Here is a 17312-nt window from a genome sequence, read left to right as displayed (position 1 = left end):
ACATCACATTAAAGTGAAATTCCACATAAAAGCAGAAAGAGAATACTCTACGTCCTAAATTACAGTTTTTCATAGTTGTCATGTCCACATACTGGGAATCTCATTCACAAGCTGTAATGATATCTTAAACCTGAAAAGGGTGCGGTGTTGCTCTGTTTGTTTGGTATGGCTGGCAAGTGGAGTTGTCACACAACAAGGTCACATGGTCAGGATGGAGCCTACAGAGATGTTTTGGGGGATGCAGTTGTAGTGCTTGCCCATGCTAGAACAGGTTGATAACCGTTCTACTTCTCAGCAAGGCACCAAAACTGCTACCATGTTGTTACCATCTTCCTTTAGCACTTTCCCACCTGCCTTTCAGAACATTAGTTTAAAATAAAGTTTGCCAACAATTATTTCTCTTTAAACCCAAAGTGATGCATTTAGTCTTCTCTAAGTGCACACTATTTCTGTATGCATTAAATTTTACCATGAAAACCAGCGATATCAGTTTTTACAATCTGTTTTCTGAGATCCAGTAATTTCATGCTGCCTCAGATTTGATTAATCTCAAAGAAAAAGAGGCTGTAAACTCAGATTTGTTTTATACTCAAACCACCTGGCACAGACCAAGCCATGTTTCTGGCCAATATATTCTAGCTGGTCTGAATTCTCCTCCCCTCCTTGGTTCCTTCTACAGAACAACAGCCACTGGGTTATGAACATATAGGAGCCCCAGAAACTCTCAGGGGAACATTGATATTTGAACCTGGACTTCTTTCCTTGATTAAAGCAGGAGTTTAGGTGTTTATTTACTTCTCTTTGCAATGTTCTGAGGTCGACAAAGGCATCATCAGTGCGGAATATGCTTCACAGTTCTAGGGTATACCTAAAAAAAACTAGCTGGGCTTTAAATTGTGGAAAACCATAATGTCTTATTTTCTGTTCTTTTCTCATTTTCCAAATAATGAATTTTAAATTTCTGTTTCTGCTGCCTCCCCTCTCCACCCCAAGATGCACTGGCATCAGCAAGCACTTTTTTCAGCATATTAGAATACAAATATTTGGGGGGGAGGAAAGATATACGACATCTAAGCACCTGGGGAAAAAAGCCCAGGAAATATTACTGGATTCATGATAGAAGCAGCCACAGCATCTCCTGCCTGTGAATTTACAGGTACTTTCAGGCCAGAGAACAGCAAATATCAGCACTGCTATATTCAAGTTCTAGGAACCATCTATCCACACCGGGGCAGGAATGTTGCTTCGTGAAAGAACCACACAGGCTGTTGCATATGATCAGTGTTGGTTTTAGTACTGCATAAATCACTACAAAACTGGGGCCTGTTGTTTAGTCAATGCAAAATAAAAAATCTGTAGGAAGCGATACCTCCTGCAAGTGCCTTTTTGCAGAACAAACACTCTGCAGAGGAGATGAGGAAGTGAATGTGGTGCCTCTGCCTAAATGTGCTAGGAGCAGGTGAGGAAGGAACTTGCTCCCTCCTTTTGTCTCTGCCCTCTGTAAACACAAGCACCTGCCCCCAAGTCACTACAAGGCTGTATTTTAAACAATCCTCATTTCAGCTGCCTTCTGTACTCTGTCATATTGCACAGTTTCACCAGGAAGAAGTCAAAGTACTCCTAGCAGGCATGTCCCACTATTGGGAAGGAGAGCTTGGAAAAATCTATAACTAGCTAAAGAGCTGCAGAGGAAAAGCAAATCTCACCCATCACAAGTTTCTTAATCTGCCTGAATTCCTGTGTGAAGGTCTGCAAGTCAAGGCGTTATTCTGCTGCTTCAAATCTTTCTCCTCCTTGCCAAAATCCATGTTGAAACCCCATTTCTATTACACTTGTGACTTTTTTTTTTGTTTTTGTTTGTGACCTCTACTTTCTATTCTTCCTAATTCCAGACACTATGGAGGGTAACTCAGGGCAAATATTTTCAAAATTAATTATTCTGGTGTTTTCTGTCAGTCCTGTAATTCCTTAATGTTAGCTCCAGGTTATCAGCCCTGATCAGGGCGTGGCTCTACTGAGCATCCCACAGATAACACTTTACCCAGTCAGCTTTCACCTTGCTACAGTCAGAAAATAAGAATATTCTGATTCCTGGGCTATGAGAAATCTATGCAAAACCCAGTGTATTTCCCTCGCTGATGTGACTATTTAATAACTGAATACTAATCCCACAGGTGTCCCCTTTTCCCAAGGCAGGCAGGAACCCTGTGTTGCTGCGGCGTTAAGTGGTGTGGTATCAGTCTGCAGTATTATCTCTGAGGTGAGATATGAAACACAGGGCTGATGTCTAATCCTATTCATCAATCACAGGTATATTCTAATAAGTGTTAAGGCTGGTAGGCTGCACGGGATTTACATTGACTACATCGGTTGCAACTCCAAAACCTACTTTGTTGTTTCTCTTGTATGTAGAAGTGATCATATACAGCTCTAAAAATGCTGGAATGTTGCAGTTTATGGAGGGACACTGCTGTGGTGGAAGTGCTGCGTTTTTCTTCAGGTGAGTTTAAGCCTCCACACAGAGCCAGGAGGGACAGGACCATTTTCAAACCTGACCTTGTAAGGTAAGCAGTGAGACAAAGCCACTCAAGCCTAGGTCTGAAAATTACGTTTGTGCTACTCAAAGGGTTATTTTGCAGCTTTTTAGTGTGGAAGATACATTAATATTGAACATTTCATGAGACAAAGGTACAGAAGTGGTATTTTGTAATTTTAAACACAATATTTTTTGTCTTTCAACATCTTTCACTTCTTCTTGTGAATGCCTTTGGCTCTAATGAGATATAACAAATGAAATAAACATGAAGAAAAAAGAAAATCACAAGCAAATGGGTAAAATTTGTTTTTACACATAAAAAATGTACAGCAAGTTGATGACTTAGTCGGTTGCTATCAGAAATTCAATGGGTGCACATGAAAAATCTGATCAGCTGTTTGCATGTAAGAGATATGTGAATCTTGCCTTTACTTGACATTTTCTGATTAGGATTTTAGGCATTATTTCTGATGTTTTCTCAGATTGACATCCGTGGTCTACTTTGATAATGAATACCCCAAGAGAGCACAGAGACAAGGCTGGGTCTCAGAAGCTTGGAGCATTTCAATCAAAGATGGTTTGTTAATAATAAAGTAAGAAAAAAAGCCATTTGCTTCTTTTGCAGTGACTGCAGCGCTGACCCTCTCTTGGTCCTGCTAGGCCTGTCTGAGCAACAGCAGAGTTCAGTGGTAATTAAAGCAACAGTGTTGTGAAAAAAGTGTGAATTACTTTTACAAGGAGACTTGGATGTTGCTACCGACTGACAAAGCACAGCAGGAGAACTCTGCTGGATATTAAAGAGCCATGGTAGTCACTATATTGTAAGGTGGCTTTTCAGCACAATGCAAAATTGTGACTTTTCACAAGTTTATACCACAGGAACCATTTGAGTTATCGGCTTAAAATTTAGTATGTTTTATAAGGAATATAGCAGACACCACAAAGGTGTCATGCTTGGTAAAATCTGGTCCTGTTTAAATTACGTAGACCCTATATTCAATTTTTACTTTTCAATTATGACTTCACTGGGTAATTATGGCAATATAACAGCCTGAAGTGTTGTGCAAAATTTCAGAAAGGGCTACGTTTTCCGACATCTCTCAGCAAACCAGTGCAGTGCCAAACAGCCTGAATTTCCATTCTGACGTTTTTAAAACTCAAAAGCACAGCACCCCACATTTTTGGCATCGCACAGAGAATTATACCAGGTATTACACAGCAGCTCTCTACTGTATAAATATCCTTTTAAGACAACATGGTTTTGTGAGGCAACACAAAGGACCAGTTCTGACAAATGCTTCACTATCTCGATGTTTCTTCTGTAGTCACCGGGGAAAAAAATGCCTGTACCAGCAGTTTATTTTCCTGTTAGAATGCAGTGAGAGCAGGGGACAGATGCTGAAGTTAGTTTTGTGCATATTCATACCCAGTAAAGACAGCATGTACAAATACAGCCATTGACACCACTCTGAGAAAATAAGGGTTAGAACTCAGCCTGCTAATCCACAGAATAAAGGGAGGGAATCTTCACCACAATGGGATGGTGCTGTCCCTCAGGGTGTGATAGGACTGGATACAACAGTCAGGACAAGGGGCTCTGAATTAGCTTCCAGTACAGTGTGAGGAAATTACATAACCAGCAGTAAAACTTTCTCATGGCAAGATTTACTTAAGGGCTTGAAATAGCAAATAAGCATTTTTCTAAATATTTATTGAGTACCTATTTTGAACACTCTTGGCCTTACCCTGAGCAGTCCAGCTAATTTGCAATTTACACAAAAATCACAAAGAGGGGATATTTATTTGCCTGAACTTTCCAAGTGAGGCTTGGCACTTTTTGTCCCAGAAGACAAAAGTCCAATGGAATTATGATAATCCATAGTCCCATAAAGAAATATGGTTCTGGCGTTATCCCAGGGGTAGAAGCCTTATTGCCCCACAAAAAACTTCTTCCTTCCCAAATTTTTGAAAGACAGTTTATGTGTGCTCTTCGTTATTCTAAGGAATAAGGCAGAGCCTGAGTGGTGCTTAGGGAAAATGCTGCACACACATTCAGCTCTGCAGTCCTGGGAATACCCCAAGAGAAACCATGAAAATGCAGGAAACAGAGCGGGAGTAAGAGGTACACACACACACACACACAAAAAAAAAACTCTCAAGAAATTTGAGGCTACTTCTCCAGTGTATGTTCAAATGACACCTAGACAAGGAAAAGCAAAAATCTGTCTTAATGTTATCTCCCTGATTTTTCTGGATTTCTAGGCAGGCAACATGTACCCTCTGTTCAACCCTGTCCATGTCTCTCAAATCTTAAGCAGCTCTTAAGGCCTGATGCAAGTCCTCCATTCTAGGAAAAACAGCATGAAGCTTGGTAGAATTCAGAAATACAGTCGAAGACAAACCTCCATCTAAAAACTCAAATGCCCTATTCAGAAAAAAACCCCAGATCTCCAGCATCTGTAAATACAAAAATACCAAACCAAATATTCATGAAACTAATCCCTTTAACCACCACTGACTAGTAGGCTGCCCTGTTCTTACCCCTAAATAATTCTGTCTTCAAAATGAAGACTTGGAGCAACACTTTTTGACTAATTCACCGTTAACAAACCCTTCATATCTGTAAAAATAATACTAAATATGAAAAACGCCTCACTCCCACTAGCATGTCATCTTTTCTCTTACTTTTCATTCAAGGCAAGCTTGATTTTTGCAATGACCCAGCAAGAGATTTGATGATGTGCTTAATAATAAGCATATAGGTGCTCATTTGCTTAAGTGCTTTCCTGGGTGAAGGTCAGAGTGCATTGAGCCTTAAAGGATGAAACCTTTCCCGCTCCCCCCCAACAGAATTAAACTTGTAGGGAAAATTGATTTAGTTGGAGCACAGCTTAATGCTCAGTTTAGGACACCAAGTCAGTCAAACCTCTTTCTTTACCTGTGAAAGCCACAGAACCTGCACTTGCAAATAACATCAAAAGACAACTACTGCCCTTCTACCCTGATGGGTGGGCAGTCTCCAAATTACACATTGGAGCCATTATTCCTCATCATTGCTCATGCTTTTGAGAAGGATGGGTTGTGTAACTAAGGTAGGGGTTGATGTGGTGGTTTATTCCCAACCACAGTCACATGGAGGGGTTAGGGCACCAGGGGCTTAAAATCTTTGTTCTGTCAAAGAAATCTGTGTGTTTACTGATCTTGAGGAAAGTTGCTTGTGCTCAATACCGACCAAAAACAGGCCATGAAGGAAAGGTTCCCTGGATACAGGAATGGCCCATGGAGCAAAGGTTCATTGCAAGACACTGTGAGCAAGAGCTGCCCACCAAAGTTACACCATCAGCCACTTGAAAGCCCAGGACACTGCAGAACCCAACCAGGGAGCAAAGGTAGTGACAGAGACTTGGCTGCTTTTGATCATGTTTTAGATCCTTCCCTCACAAAGTAAGGAAAAATGCAACATGACAAACACATGTGACTTGTCAGTCTTCAGCCCTCTTTGTCAAAGGGAAACAATGCCAAGACAATTAAGTGACAGCCCCGTGCTAAATACACTGAAATAAAAGCAGGCTGTTGCAGCCTCATTCCAGTCACATTCTCCAGCAGTGGGGTTTATCACTCCACAGTACTGTTCAGCTGAGATGTTATTCTTTGCCTGCTTTATGATCAATTTTACGGTTAACCTGAGCTTCTCTAGTCAATCAGATCTTTAGATATTCATAAGCCCAACCATAGGAGGAGTCAGAAACCTTAATTTAATTATTATCCAACAGGCCCATATGAGAGTGGGCATATAAAAGCCAGGATTCATAGTAGTCAACAGTTTTCTTCAGAGAACAGTATTGATACTGCACGACCTCTACAGAATAGAGAAGCAGCAGAAATACCTCTGGTTGCTGTTTATGTGTAGACACACATGGCTCCTGAGATGTTACCAGGCAGCTCATGTACCTCTTAAAGAACTTTCTCCACACTTAACAATTCCAATTTCTCCTCAAGTAGGGAACAAACATTCTTTTTTAATATTTTTTTCCTGTTTCAAAAAGAGTTTATGATAGTGTCCCCTTGTCTCTGAGCACCATAACACTCTGATGCTAAAAACATCAAGTCCCTATACACAAAGAGCTCTGGCAGGGTTCATCGTGGACTCACACAATGGCACACTTAGATTCAAAGCACAGCATTGAAACCTGTTTCTATGCAAGCACAAGATGACCCATACAAAAGCAATTTTTTTTCCTAAGAAGCATGCAGAAACAGGCACTCCTAACATTGAAATCAACTCAAAACATCAGGCAGAAAAGGCTTTCCAAGATAAAATTACTTTACCTTGTAATTCCTTCCAAGGGCAGAGGTGCATAGAACAAATCCCGAGGAGTTCTGAGTATCTCTCGAGCACTACTGTCTCATGTTACTTTTAAGTTCAGTGTTGCCTTTCCCAATCCCTCAGCATCAGCCCCAGAAGTAGGAGAAGGAGGAGAGGCAGGAAAGATGAAACAAGGAAAGTCAAACCAACGCCTTTTGGGTACAGTGCTCATGGACTGAGTAAAGAAGGCTGTGAGAGCCTGCAGCTGTTCCACGCTTGGATTCCCTTTGTCACAGGTAGCTCTGAAAGACACAGGGACAAACTGCCATGGAGAATATGAAACCCTTGCTCTTCTTCCTCAAAACAGTGAATATACCACAAGACTGAAGTATGATCACATGACTGAGAAAGCAATTTGCTAAAATAACACAGCAGATTAGGAATGCATGACCACTGAGGTCTTTCCCCCACCCAACAAGGTGTACAAAACTATGTTCCTAACACACAATTTTTAAATACACATGCTGAGAACACAGGGGCTCTGGGTGGCATTCCATCACTGCTGCTGCACCTTTTAATTAGTGTGTAATGAACACACTTATCAGCGACACCACATCTTTTATCATGTTAAACTGTTGAGACATTCTGCGTTAACCATCAAAGACATAAAATAGCAGCAAACTGATCCTTCGGCAAAGTCAGCCAAGTAAAACCTGTGGCCATTTTACCTGCAATATTCCCCTCTAGTGCAAATATTGATGACTCCTCAGCTTGGGGGACTAACACCAAAAAAAAAAAAAACAAAACAAAAAAACCAACAAAGATGAATACATAAAAAAAGCAAAAATAAATAAGCAGATGTCTCTTTCAGCATCAGATAATTCTGGTGGGTTTTTTTTTCTAAAATGAGCTTTATCTCAACACTAACTTCACAAGCTAACAGTAGGACTCTCAGAAAACCTCAATTTCCCCAAGAAGAGATCAAACCTTTCTATTACATTACAGATAAAACAGTTCAATTCTCCCCATATTCAACTCAAAATATTACTCTATAAAAAGTACATTTTAAAAAAGTACCTATGGATTTTTATAAAATAAAGGTACAAGCATTTAAGTAAATTATAGTCTTCTGGTGCTCACAAACTGCAAGATGTGCAAGCAGATACAGGTGAGTTTAAAAGAGCACACAACTTATTTTTATCATGTCATGTGTCACCTTAGCAGGATGATTTTAACAATTAGACCCGGATGTAAATTAACACATATAATAGTTGTGTTTCCAACCTGGTTTTGAAGTGGGATTAAGGGAGAACAGGCCTTGTGTCTGCAGAACCTCACCTTTCTGCCAGTAAATAAGAGAGAGAGTCTGTTCACCAACAAGGGGACACAGAGGCACAAAATGGGTGTTTCTGTCAGAGGCAAAGTGCTTGGGCCTGCAAGAGAGCAGCAGAATCCCAGTGATCCACAGTCTCAGGAGTTCCGTCATTTCCTGCAAAGACACTGCTGTTGGTCTCACCGCTTGGTTGCCTCAGCTTCTCACCTTATTTGCCTCCTTTGGCCATTTGGGGAGAGAAAGAATGAGCCACAAAGCAGCGGGAAAATGTGGGGTCACCAAGGGAATACAAATTAAATGAAGTTATGTGATGTTAAACTAACAGAATTAAATGCACAGCACTGTCTATGCTGCTATCCTGCTTTGTGTGCATGAGGAGGTGTAGCCTTAATGCACCTGGCTCTGACAGAATATCCCAGGGCACAAGTGCAGAGCTGTGCTTTCCCCCAGAGGAAACACAACCTCTGTGTCCTGCCACAGCTCAGAACAAGAGTCCTGAGCAATATCAGAGGGTGAAACCTCCGAGTGTGGATAGGCATGCAAGCTACACCCATGCAGACTGAGAACAGAGATCACACACACACAAATTAATATTATCTATTAGGACAGCCATCAAATTATAATGCAGAATGAAGACTACTCCTCTACCACTTCAGACAGACAGTTCATTTACTCAGAGAGGTTCTTAGCAACAGCAGCACCACTCCTGAGGGACACGAGCAAGGGATTCCATGGTAGACCAGGGGCTTTACACCCAGCTCCTGAAATCCTCTGTCTGAGCCAAGAGGGCTGCCTCCAGGAGGGGGCACATTACTGAGCACGGAGCACAAGTGTTCAGGGAGAGCTGTGCTTTTAAAGTGGTTCTTTTGTCCTGTCTGCAAGATGAATGCAGTTTGCAGAAACTAAGTTTCTTTAGCCCGGTTTGTACAGGTATGGAGGCTGGTAATATCTGCAGCCAGGCTGTGCAAGGTACAGCTCTTGAAAGTACCTCATACACTGGTGTAAGTGGTAAGTAAAAGCAGAAGAAAATGATGACATTCTTCAAGAAACAGCTTTAGGTCCTTGAAAATGATTATTTCGGTTTGCCTGCAACTGTAAAAATGAGTTTCAGATAATAGCTTTTCTTTTATATAGTAAATGATAAATGAGCATTTAAACATTGACTCATCCACCAACGAAGATATAAAGAACATAAAAAGTCACTGTGCTAACAGGGAGTTTGAGAACTAAAGTCACCTGATTTTTCAACCTGGTGACTACACCATAAGGATGTTCATTTGTCTTTGCTTCCACTCCAGTGTTCCAATAAGTACATATATTTCCACCAAAGACAATCAACCCTTTTAGCTTTGGCCATTTATATTTCTGAGCTAACCCCCACAAGAGCCTTCTGTTCCAAGTTCATGGGTCTTTTATGACCATGGAGACAATCACTACAATATTCTGACCTCAGGATATCTAGAGAGAGCAAAAACACTGAAAAAGCCCTCCACCAGTGCTCCCCCTCACTCAGTTCAGGACTAAGCACCCTGAGAAAAAAATGCAGTGAAAGTGTTATCCACTTTGATTACGAATAGCAGTTCACACAGTCGACTTGGCCTTTGGTCTACATGTGACAGGAATGAGAAGGAAAATCATTACACTGAACCCAGTATTTTCAAAAAGGAGGAGGGAAATCCAAGAAAAAAATATTTAGAGTATGAGAAGGGAGTTTTATGTTTACTAACATGTAAGTTTTCATTTTTCCTAGAAAATACCTCTCCAAAGCTTTGTAAAGGATACTAAGGTGAGGGAAGTCCAACCACAGAGAGTTCACATAATACCAACTATCATTTAACACATCAGTTGAATTTTAACATTTCAAGAGACAATCTGATCACAGTGAGTCACAGGTATAATTCCTTGTCAAGGTTTTATTTCCATTGTCTCCTGCATCATGAAAGGAATCCACAAGTATTAACATTTTACTGTGCTCCATGCACACACACCTTACAGAAGGTTTTTGGAGGCTTTGGGCTGGGCTTGTTTGGAATCCAAAGGAAAATTACTCAGTGCAATAGTACAGAGCCTGCATTTCACATCTCCTGTTCGCTACCTTTCCCACTAACCTACCAGAGCTATGCTTGCCCAAAGTACATGCAGCTCTTGGAAAACAAGTCAAGATCTCTGCTAATTTCAGCAAATACATATTTTCAAGTAAAAGCAGACTTTTAATGTACTTTTGTCAACTCTTTGTTCCCTCCAGTGGATTCCCCCTACTCAGATGCTTGGCAGACAGACAATATTGCTATAAGTTTTGGAAGTACCCTACACATAGCAAACACTATCTTAACAAAAATTATTAAATTAAACTATGCAGGCATTTAAATGTAAAAATTAGTTTATAAAAACGTTTATAAAAACACTGGCATATTTCAAAAGAATCTGTCAGTAAGGAAGTAACAAATTTATTTGGTTGAGGGGTGTGATTTTCCCCTCTCTGTTGACTGATGGATGAAGAATACTGAGCTCATAAATTTGGTGAGACTTGCTTTCTGGCATTAAAAACCTTTGGAAAACAGTTGGCTGCAGCTCTGTGTGAAAGCCACCATGTCCCATAAATGGCTTCCTGCGTTCTGAATGCTGAAATAAAAAACAACCAAAGATGCCAGAGAGCATAAAAATTAACTGGGGTTTCCATTCTCTGGCATCCCAGCAGTCAGAAAGCAATTACTTAATGGGAGTAAAACTATAAACGAGAGCTAGAGTAAGGGTGAGAGGGAACAAACCCACAGTTCAAAGTGGAATATGCTCTTTAACATCCACGCAGACTTTGTCCCTGCAGCTGAACAAGTGAGGTGTGCTTGACAGCAACGCCAAGTTCCAGCTCAGCTTGTCAAACACCTTCTGTTGCAGGACCCAACTTTAAAGGTGCTTATAACTTCAATTTGGATCAAAATGTCCTCAGAACTATGTTTGGTACAGTTTAAGCAAAACCAGTAGTCTTGTTTCTCAGGTGATGTTTAAGAGAAAACACTGATGTTACAAATAAAAGAACTTCCCAAACCCCATCTGCCTTCCACTTCCCAAAAGAGCTACAGCAAAGGGAGAGCTGGGATTGAGCACAGGCAAACACCCATGGAATTCCTGTCAGCTGCATCCCTACCTCACCAACCTTAATGGTGGCTTTTCTTGTCTTCAGAGCACTTAACTATGCACCCTTAGTATTCCTCCAACACAGGGTTTAAGTATAATATCCCATCTGCATGTGGGAATGAACAGCCACCATCCCACCAGGTTTCTGGCCCCAGCCACTCCCACTTTAAAAGACAGACCCTAAGGACTGACATACATAATTCAGATTTTGGATCACAGTAACCTCTCTGAAACCTCCTGTCTCGACTGTCAAAGAAATTGACCTTTCTCAGTTTAAAGGTGCTTTCTCATAGGAATCCTCTCAAAACTTAAAGGTTCTTAACATCCATCCAAGAAAAACAATATCTGAAAGTATTTTGGACTCCACTTGTGGATTTCAGAAAATATTCATTTATCCTTAGCAATGCTGGAGCTGCCCAAGGTCTTCAATCACTATGTCCAAAAAATAAATATGTAGCACATCGTCTCCACAGAAATTCAATAAAATACATACAGTTAATAAACAATTCAATAAATAATAGTCTTTAAGAATTCCCTGACACATAACCCTGCATTTCAAGCCCTTTAAGTGAGACAGCTTCCACATGCGGCCTCCTTTCACATCCTCCACACAACAATCTAAGCCACCAGACCATTTCACTGAGGTTCAGTGTGGGATGTAATTATACCTGAAACCTCCATTTCCAAAATGCTGATCTTTGGAAACTTCTGCTGACTTTGAAAATAAGGCCTAACTGTACAAATAAATGCACCCAAGTCTGACTGCTCCCTTTCCACAGCACAGCAGCTACATGGTTGTATTATACATCTTACCCCAGGCATTATGGAGGAACCACTATTAATAACAACAAGTCACTATGAAGAATTATAAAAAAATAAATTTCAGTAAGACTATGCATAAGACAACTAAACTGTACAAAATTTAACCTGTTTTTTTGTTTCGGGAAGCATAGGGAGAGGAAGCATCTCCATAGAAAGGAGGTTGGAGATACACTGCAGGCACAGCTATGCCTGAGTGACCTCAGCTTTCCTTCTCCAGACATACAGAGCTACTTCCAATTCATCCCATAAATTCCATTTTATATAACTAACAAGGCTGCATTTTAAAAATTTCCTCTTTATCTCAACAAAAGGCTTTCTACCAGTCACAAGTTCAGAGAGACTTTGACAGATCTTGCTTCATTTTCCACTTAGGAAGCTTAAAATAATCCAGCAAGAAAAAGCCCAACAGATAAACAGAGCATTATCAGACAATATAACAGAAATTGTTTAGATCTGGTGTTCTTGTTCCTCTGGTGAAGCAACAGAAGGTTTCCTGGCACTACCCTGAGTTCAGCAAAAATCTACAAGTGTATCTCATTTAGTAACATCGTGGTCTGGCTGTACCAAAACTGCTCCTCAGCAAACCCTTCCTTCTCATGTCACTTCTCCAATAAATATTTGTAACACTTATTTTGGATATTATCAGGTTCACTAAGCAAAACTAGGATTCTTTGTCCTTTATCACAGATCCTTTCTTAGTATGTAACTTCAAAAGAACTGCAGGATGAAGCAAGAAGATTCTGTGAGAGCTTTCAGCTGAAGCTCTCAAACACAAACTACCTTTTCAAAGCTTTTTTCCTGAATAAATTTGATACAGCCAAGCCACTTACAAACTGCTGGGTCATGTCCATCCCTGGAAGAAGCACATTTCCATAAAAAGGAAATGTAATTTTTTCACAGAACATCAATATTAAAACCCACTGCTTGGGTGAAAGGCTGGATGTGCAAAGTCAATGGCACAAATTTGATTGGCTTCTGAGGGAAAGCCACCCCTGGTTCCCCCAGGTGCCACTGAGCTTTGGGCACTCTGAGAGGTGGGGAAATGGCAAAACACTTTGTCCTTCCCTTCAAAACACTGAGGAGCAAAACAGACTATTCCTCTAAAAGCCTGATAAATAAAACTACGTTTTTAAAAGACACATACTGCATTGACATAGTAGCTACAGGTACAAAGCTGAGGTTCCACTGAAAATAAAAAAAATTGTCAGGTCATGGTTTGTTTTTAATAGTTTTTTCAGTTCCTTAAAACAGTTTTAAGCCAACCATAACAGCTAAAACTCAGCAGTCCCACGAGTGAGTACTAGCCATGCTTAATTCACATACAGTGGCCACCAGTGCAATTCAAGTGCAATTTTTCAGGGAAGAATCTTAGAACTGGGTCTTTGCTTCAAAACAAAACACTCCCCACAAATTTACAGGCTGAATTCAACTTGAAAGACCATGATCTGCCAAAATGCTCTGTATCTTCAGGAGAAACTCACAAAATATTAAACATCCATTCAACTGCTTCCTCTGCTGGGATGCAGGATGGAATCCCTGTGGTTGAGTGGAGGTGGATGGACAGAGGAAGGTTTCCCTTCCAAACACACAAGGAGAATGCAATGCTGGAAAAAGACTGCTACAGGAGCAATTTCTAAGCTATATGAAGGTTTAAACATCTCCTGTGCTGTGCTTTAGGACATCTGACTGCCATCTCAAACTAAAAACAAAAACCAGGTCGTGCAGTCTTACATTTTGTTAGAGCTTCTTCTCATTGCATGAGGCAACACGCCAAGCTTAACCACTGAACTCAAGGAGTCTAACACCCAATTACTTCTTTAAGTTACCAAATTCTGGTGTTTCCACGTGGTAATTGTGTTTGGATTGCAGTATTGTAGTGTCTAAGGTGTATTTTAACAACTTTTTAGCAATTCCTGTAACATCATAAATGCTGTTACAAAGACGTCCTTGCACAGGTGTGGACAGGATGGCTCTCAAGGATGGAGTAATTTACACAAGAAGTATGGATAAAATAATGGGAGAAGTTACCCTCAAAGCCTCTGTTCATCTCCAAGAAGGGAAGAGGACAGAAAGCAAAGGTACAAGGAAGAAATCTGCAGGAGGCGCAGAAATTGGAAAGATAAAACAATAAAGGTTTACAAATTCACCTGAACTGCTTTTGGATTACCAAAACCACCATGGAAAATACACAAACATTTGTCACTTTCCTTACACTTCCATGCAAATTCCTTCTGTCCTAGACCTGTCTCCCCGCACATGTTCATTCTTCCATCTGCTCTTTCCTATTCTCTGTCCATTCCCAATCCTGCTGCTCTTCTCACACAGACTTCCCTTAAAGTAGTTCCAAGTAACATCCAACCAGACAAAGTCAGAATATGCAGGAATTTGCAATGTTTTACCTCTTTCCTGCTTTGTTTTAGTTCTTTTAGTCCCATTTCACAAAAATTTAGATATGTTTCCATTCATGTAAATCTGAAAACTCAGGTTTTCTCTTCTGATTTTAAATTGAAAGATTATATATTTTAGTATATATTTGATATATTTATATTCTCCTATGTGATTGCTGCCTAGTCCTGGAACTGCATCTATTTGCAGCTGTAAATATTCCTTCCCTATAGTTACTTAACTTCAATGACAATTTTAGATTTAAATGTATTTACATTACTAAATAAATTGGAATATTAAAAATAGAACTATAGAGTGATAAAATCATTGTAGATACTTTAGATATAATACCAAGATTTTAATTAAAACACAGAATCTTCAATTTGCTCCCAAATAAAACTGTAACCTTTACTTGATTCTAGGAGTGTTGCTGACATATCTTGTTATAGCAGCATGAATAACATATTAATTAACAATTTGAGTAATTAAAATGTTTTTATTATTTAAAGATATTAGAGATGGAGCCAAATGTTTATCACACATTAGCAAGATTTATGGTATCCAGCAATGAAGGAAACTTAAAACTAGAAATTTAGTCTGGCTGGCTACTATAAACTAGGTGTAAGTGTTTTAGCTTGCTTGTTCTATAATGGCATGTACAAACTGAGTTGATCTAAGATAAATCCACTGTTCATGAGGATATTTCTGATTAAATCCTTACAACTAAAGGTAAATGAAGCTCTTACATGTTTACAGGGAATCGACCAGTGTTTACAGCTTCTGTCAAGCACCAAAAGCAATTATCTGTGTGCAGAACTTACCTGTCCAGCTCTGCTTTCCTGTCTCAGAGCAATTAAGAGAATTAGAATACCTCAGCAATCCACACACTGAGTTTTCCTCAAGCACAATGTGGTCAAACCCCCCTTGCTCACACCAACAACGCACACTGTAGCCACTAAAACCAAACTAATTTTATAATTTATATAGAATGAGTGCCCTCAGTGTGTGCCCTCCCCTGGGACGCTGTTCTCAGCGCAAGCTCAGCCCTCAGGCCGGGCCGTCTCCCCTCAGGAGTTGCCGCCATCTTCCACAGCCTTCCCTGTCTCCCTCATGGGATCCTCCTCCTCCCCTGGGGACCCTGACTCCTTCCACCCTCACCTCCCAAACCCTTTTCCTCACCTCTAGAGCCCACTGTCCAAGTACAGAATTCCACGTTTTCTCACACACTGACTTCCAGGAATCCTGGGTTCCGATCTGAGCCAACAACTCAGTGCCCTGCACTGCCTCGTGACCTTGACATTTGGTGCTTATTTAACCTGTTGTTCCCTCTAGCTTTCCTCAAATTTCTTTTTTATTCACTTTCTGTCATCTTTATTTTGACCCTCCTCCTCAGAAGCTGCCTTGTACCAGCTGCCTGTGTGTGCCCGGGTGCCAGCAGGGCTGTGAGGGGAGACAGGAGCTGCTCCGGCTGGTTCTGACCAGTTCCAGCTGGGTCTGGCTGGTTCTGGCCGGTTCCAGCTGCGGGGCTCCCTCGCCTCAGAAGAAGGAAAGGGGCTGGAGAACAGACAAAATGTTGTCCAGCAGGGAAGTGAGGGGAAACACGTGAGGGGAAACATGTGAGGAACCTCCTTGCTAGACCAAAGCAGAGAAGATGGGGTTTGTATCCCCAGATTTCTTCAAGGTTCTTGTCAAAAAATCCTCCTGAACACCTTGACAACTTCCACACGATGCTGCCAGTGCTAAACTTCTGGTGAAAAATATATATGTACATAAATTTATGCCATGCCAAGGAGTATAACAAAATACAGGTGCTGTATATTTCAGCACTCAGGTCCTTGCAAGTGCTGGCCACAATAACAGGGATTTCTTTGAGTATCCACACATATTCTGGCTTAAATTAATTCAGTGGGAACTTTGCTGTTATTCTGCTTTCTCCACCAAATCACACAAAAACGCAGCAACCCTTTCCTACTAATCAGGAACTTTAGTATTAAATCAGGATCTTCAATACAAGCACGCTTCAGACATTTCCTAGCAGACCACAGCGCATAATATAGTATGAGTATTTAAACCACCATCCCAATCTGAGTTGAAAACAAGGTATTGCTCTATCTGTGTAGCACCTTTCATTCCTCCTCAATGGGAAGAGAATGGCTCAACTGCAGATCACAGATCTTAAACAACCGAGTCAAGTTGCAAAAGCCGGTGTTAGCAGGTCAACAGTTTGAACTTCTTTCTCTACACATCTCCACTTGCCATCAGGTCAACACAAATATTTAAGGGCTGAGCGCAGCTGTGAACAAAGTGAGCCAAGCACTGCAGAAGGGGCACGAATCCTTCCCCCTCACACACCACAGCAAAGTCCCCAAATGCTGGCGCTACTGTCCCCCTTCCCTCACAGACAAAATCCACTTGATATGGATCCAACCTGTAGGTCTTGCAACTCCCATGTGTAACTTCAAATTCTTTCAAATTTCCTCTAAAAGGCTGACTGCACCTCTCTGTATTTTTCATAGTACTTCTCAGCAGTAATTTTATTCCTACCAAATCTTGTTTCCTACAGCCTGATGCTTACAGAATACTGTTTTGGAAATAGAGACTACAGACTAGTCAGATACTGGAGGACCACCTGTCACAGAGATTTGTGACTTTGCCCTTTGAGTACTGGTTGAGAAAAAGCCCTATCCACTACATTCCCAGCCTGGCTCCAGCTGCTTGCCCTAACTTAGCAGCATGCCCTAACTCAGCCGCACACTGCATGGACTACACAACAACCAAATAACTCTGGGATTCCC

The sequence above is a fragment of the Cinclus cinclus genome, chromosome 3 (assembly GCF_963662255.1).
Source record: "Cinclus cinclus chromosome 3, bCinCin1.1, whole genome shotgun sequence".
Taxonomy (NCBI): Eukaryota; Metazoa; Chordata; class Aves; order Passeriformes; family Cinclidae; genus Cinclus; species Cinclus cinclus.
Note: the sequence above shows the minus strand (reverse complement) of the source record.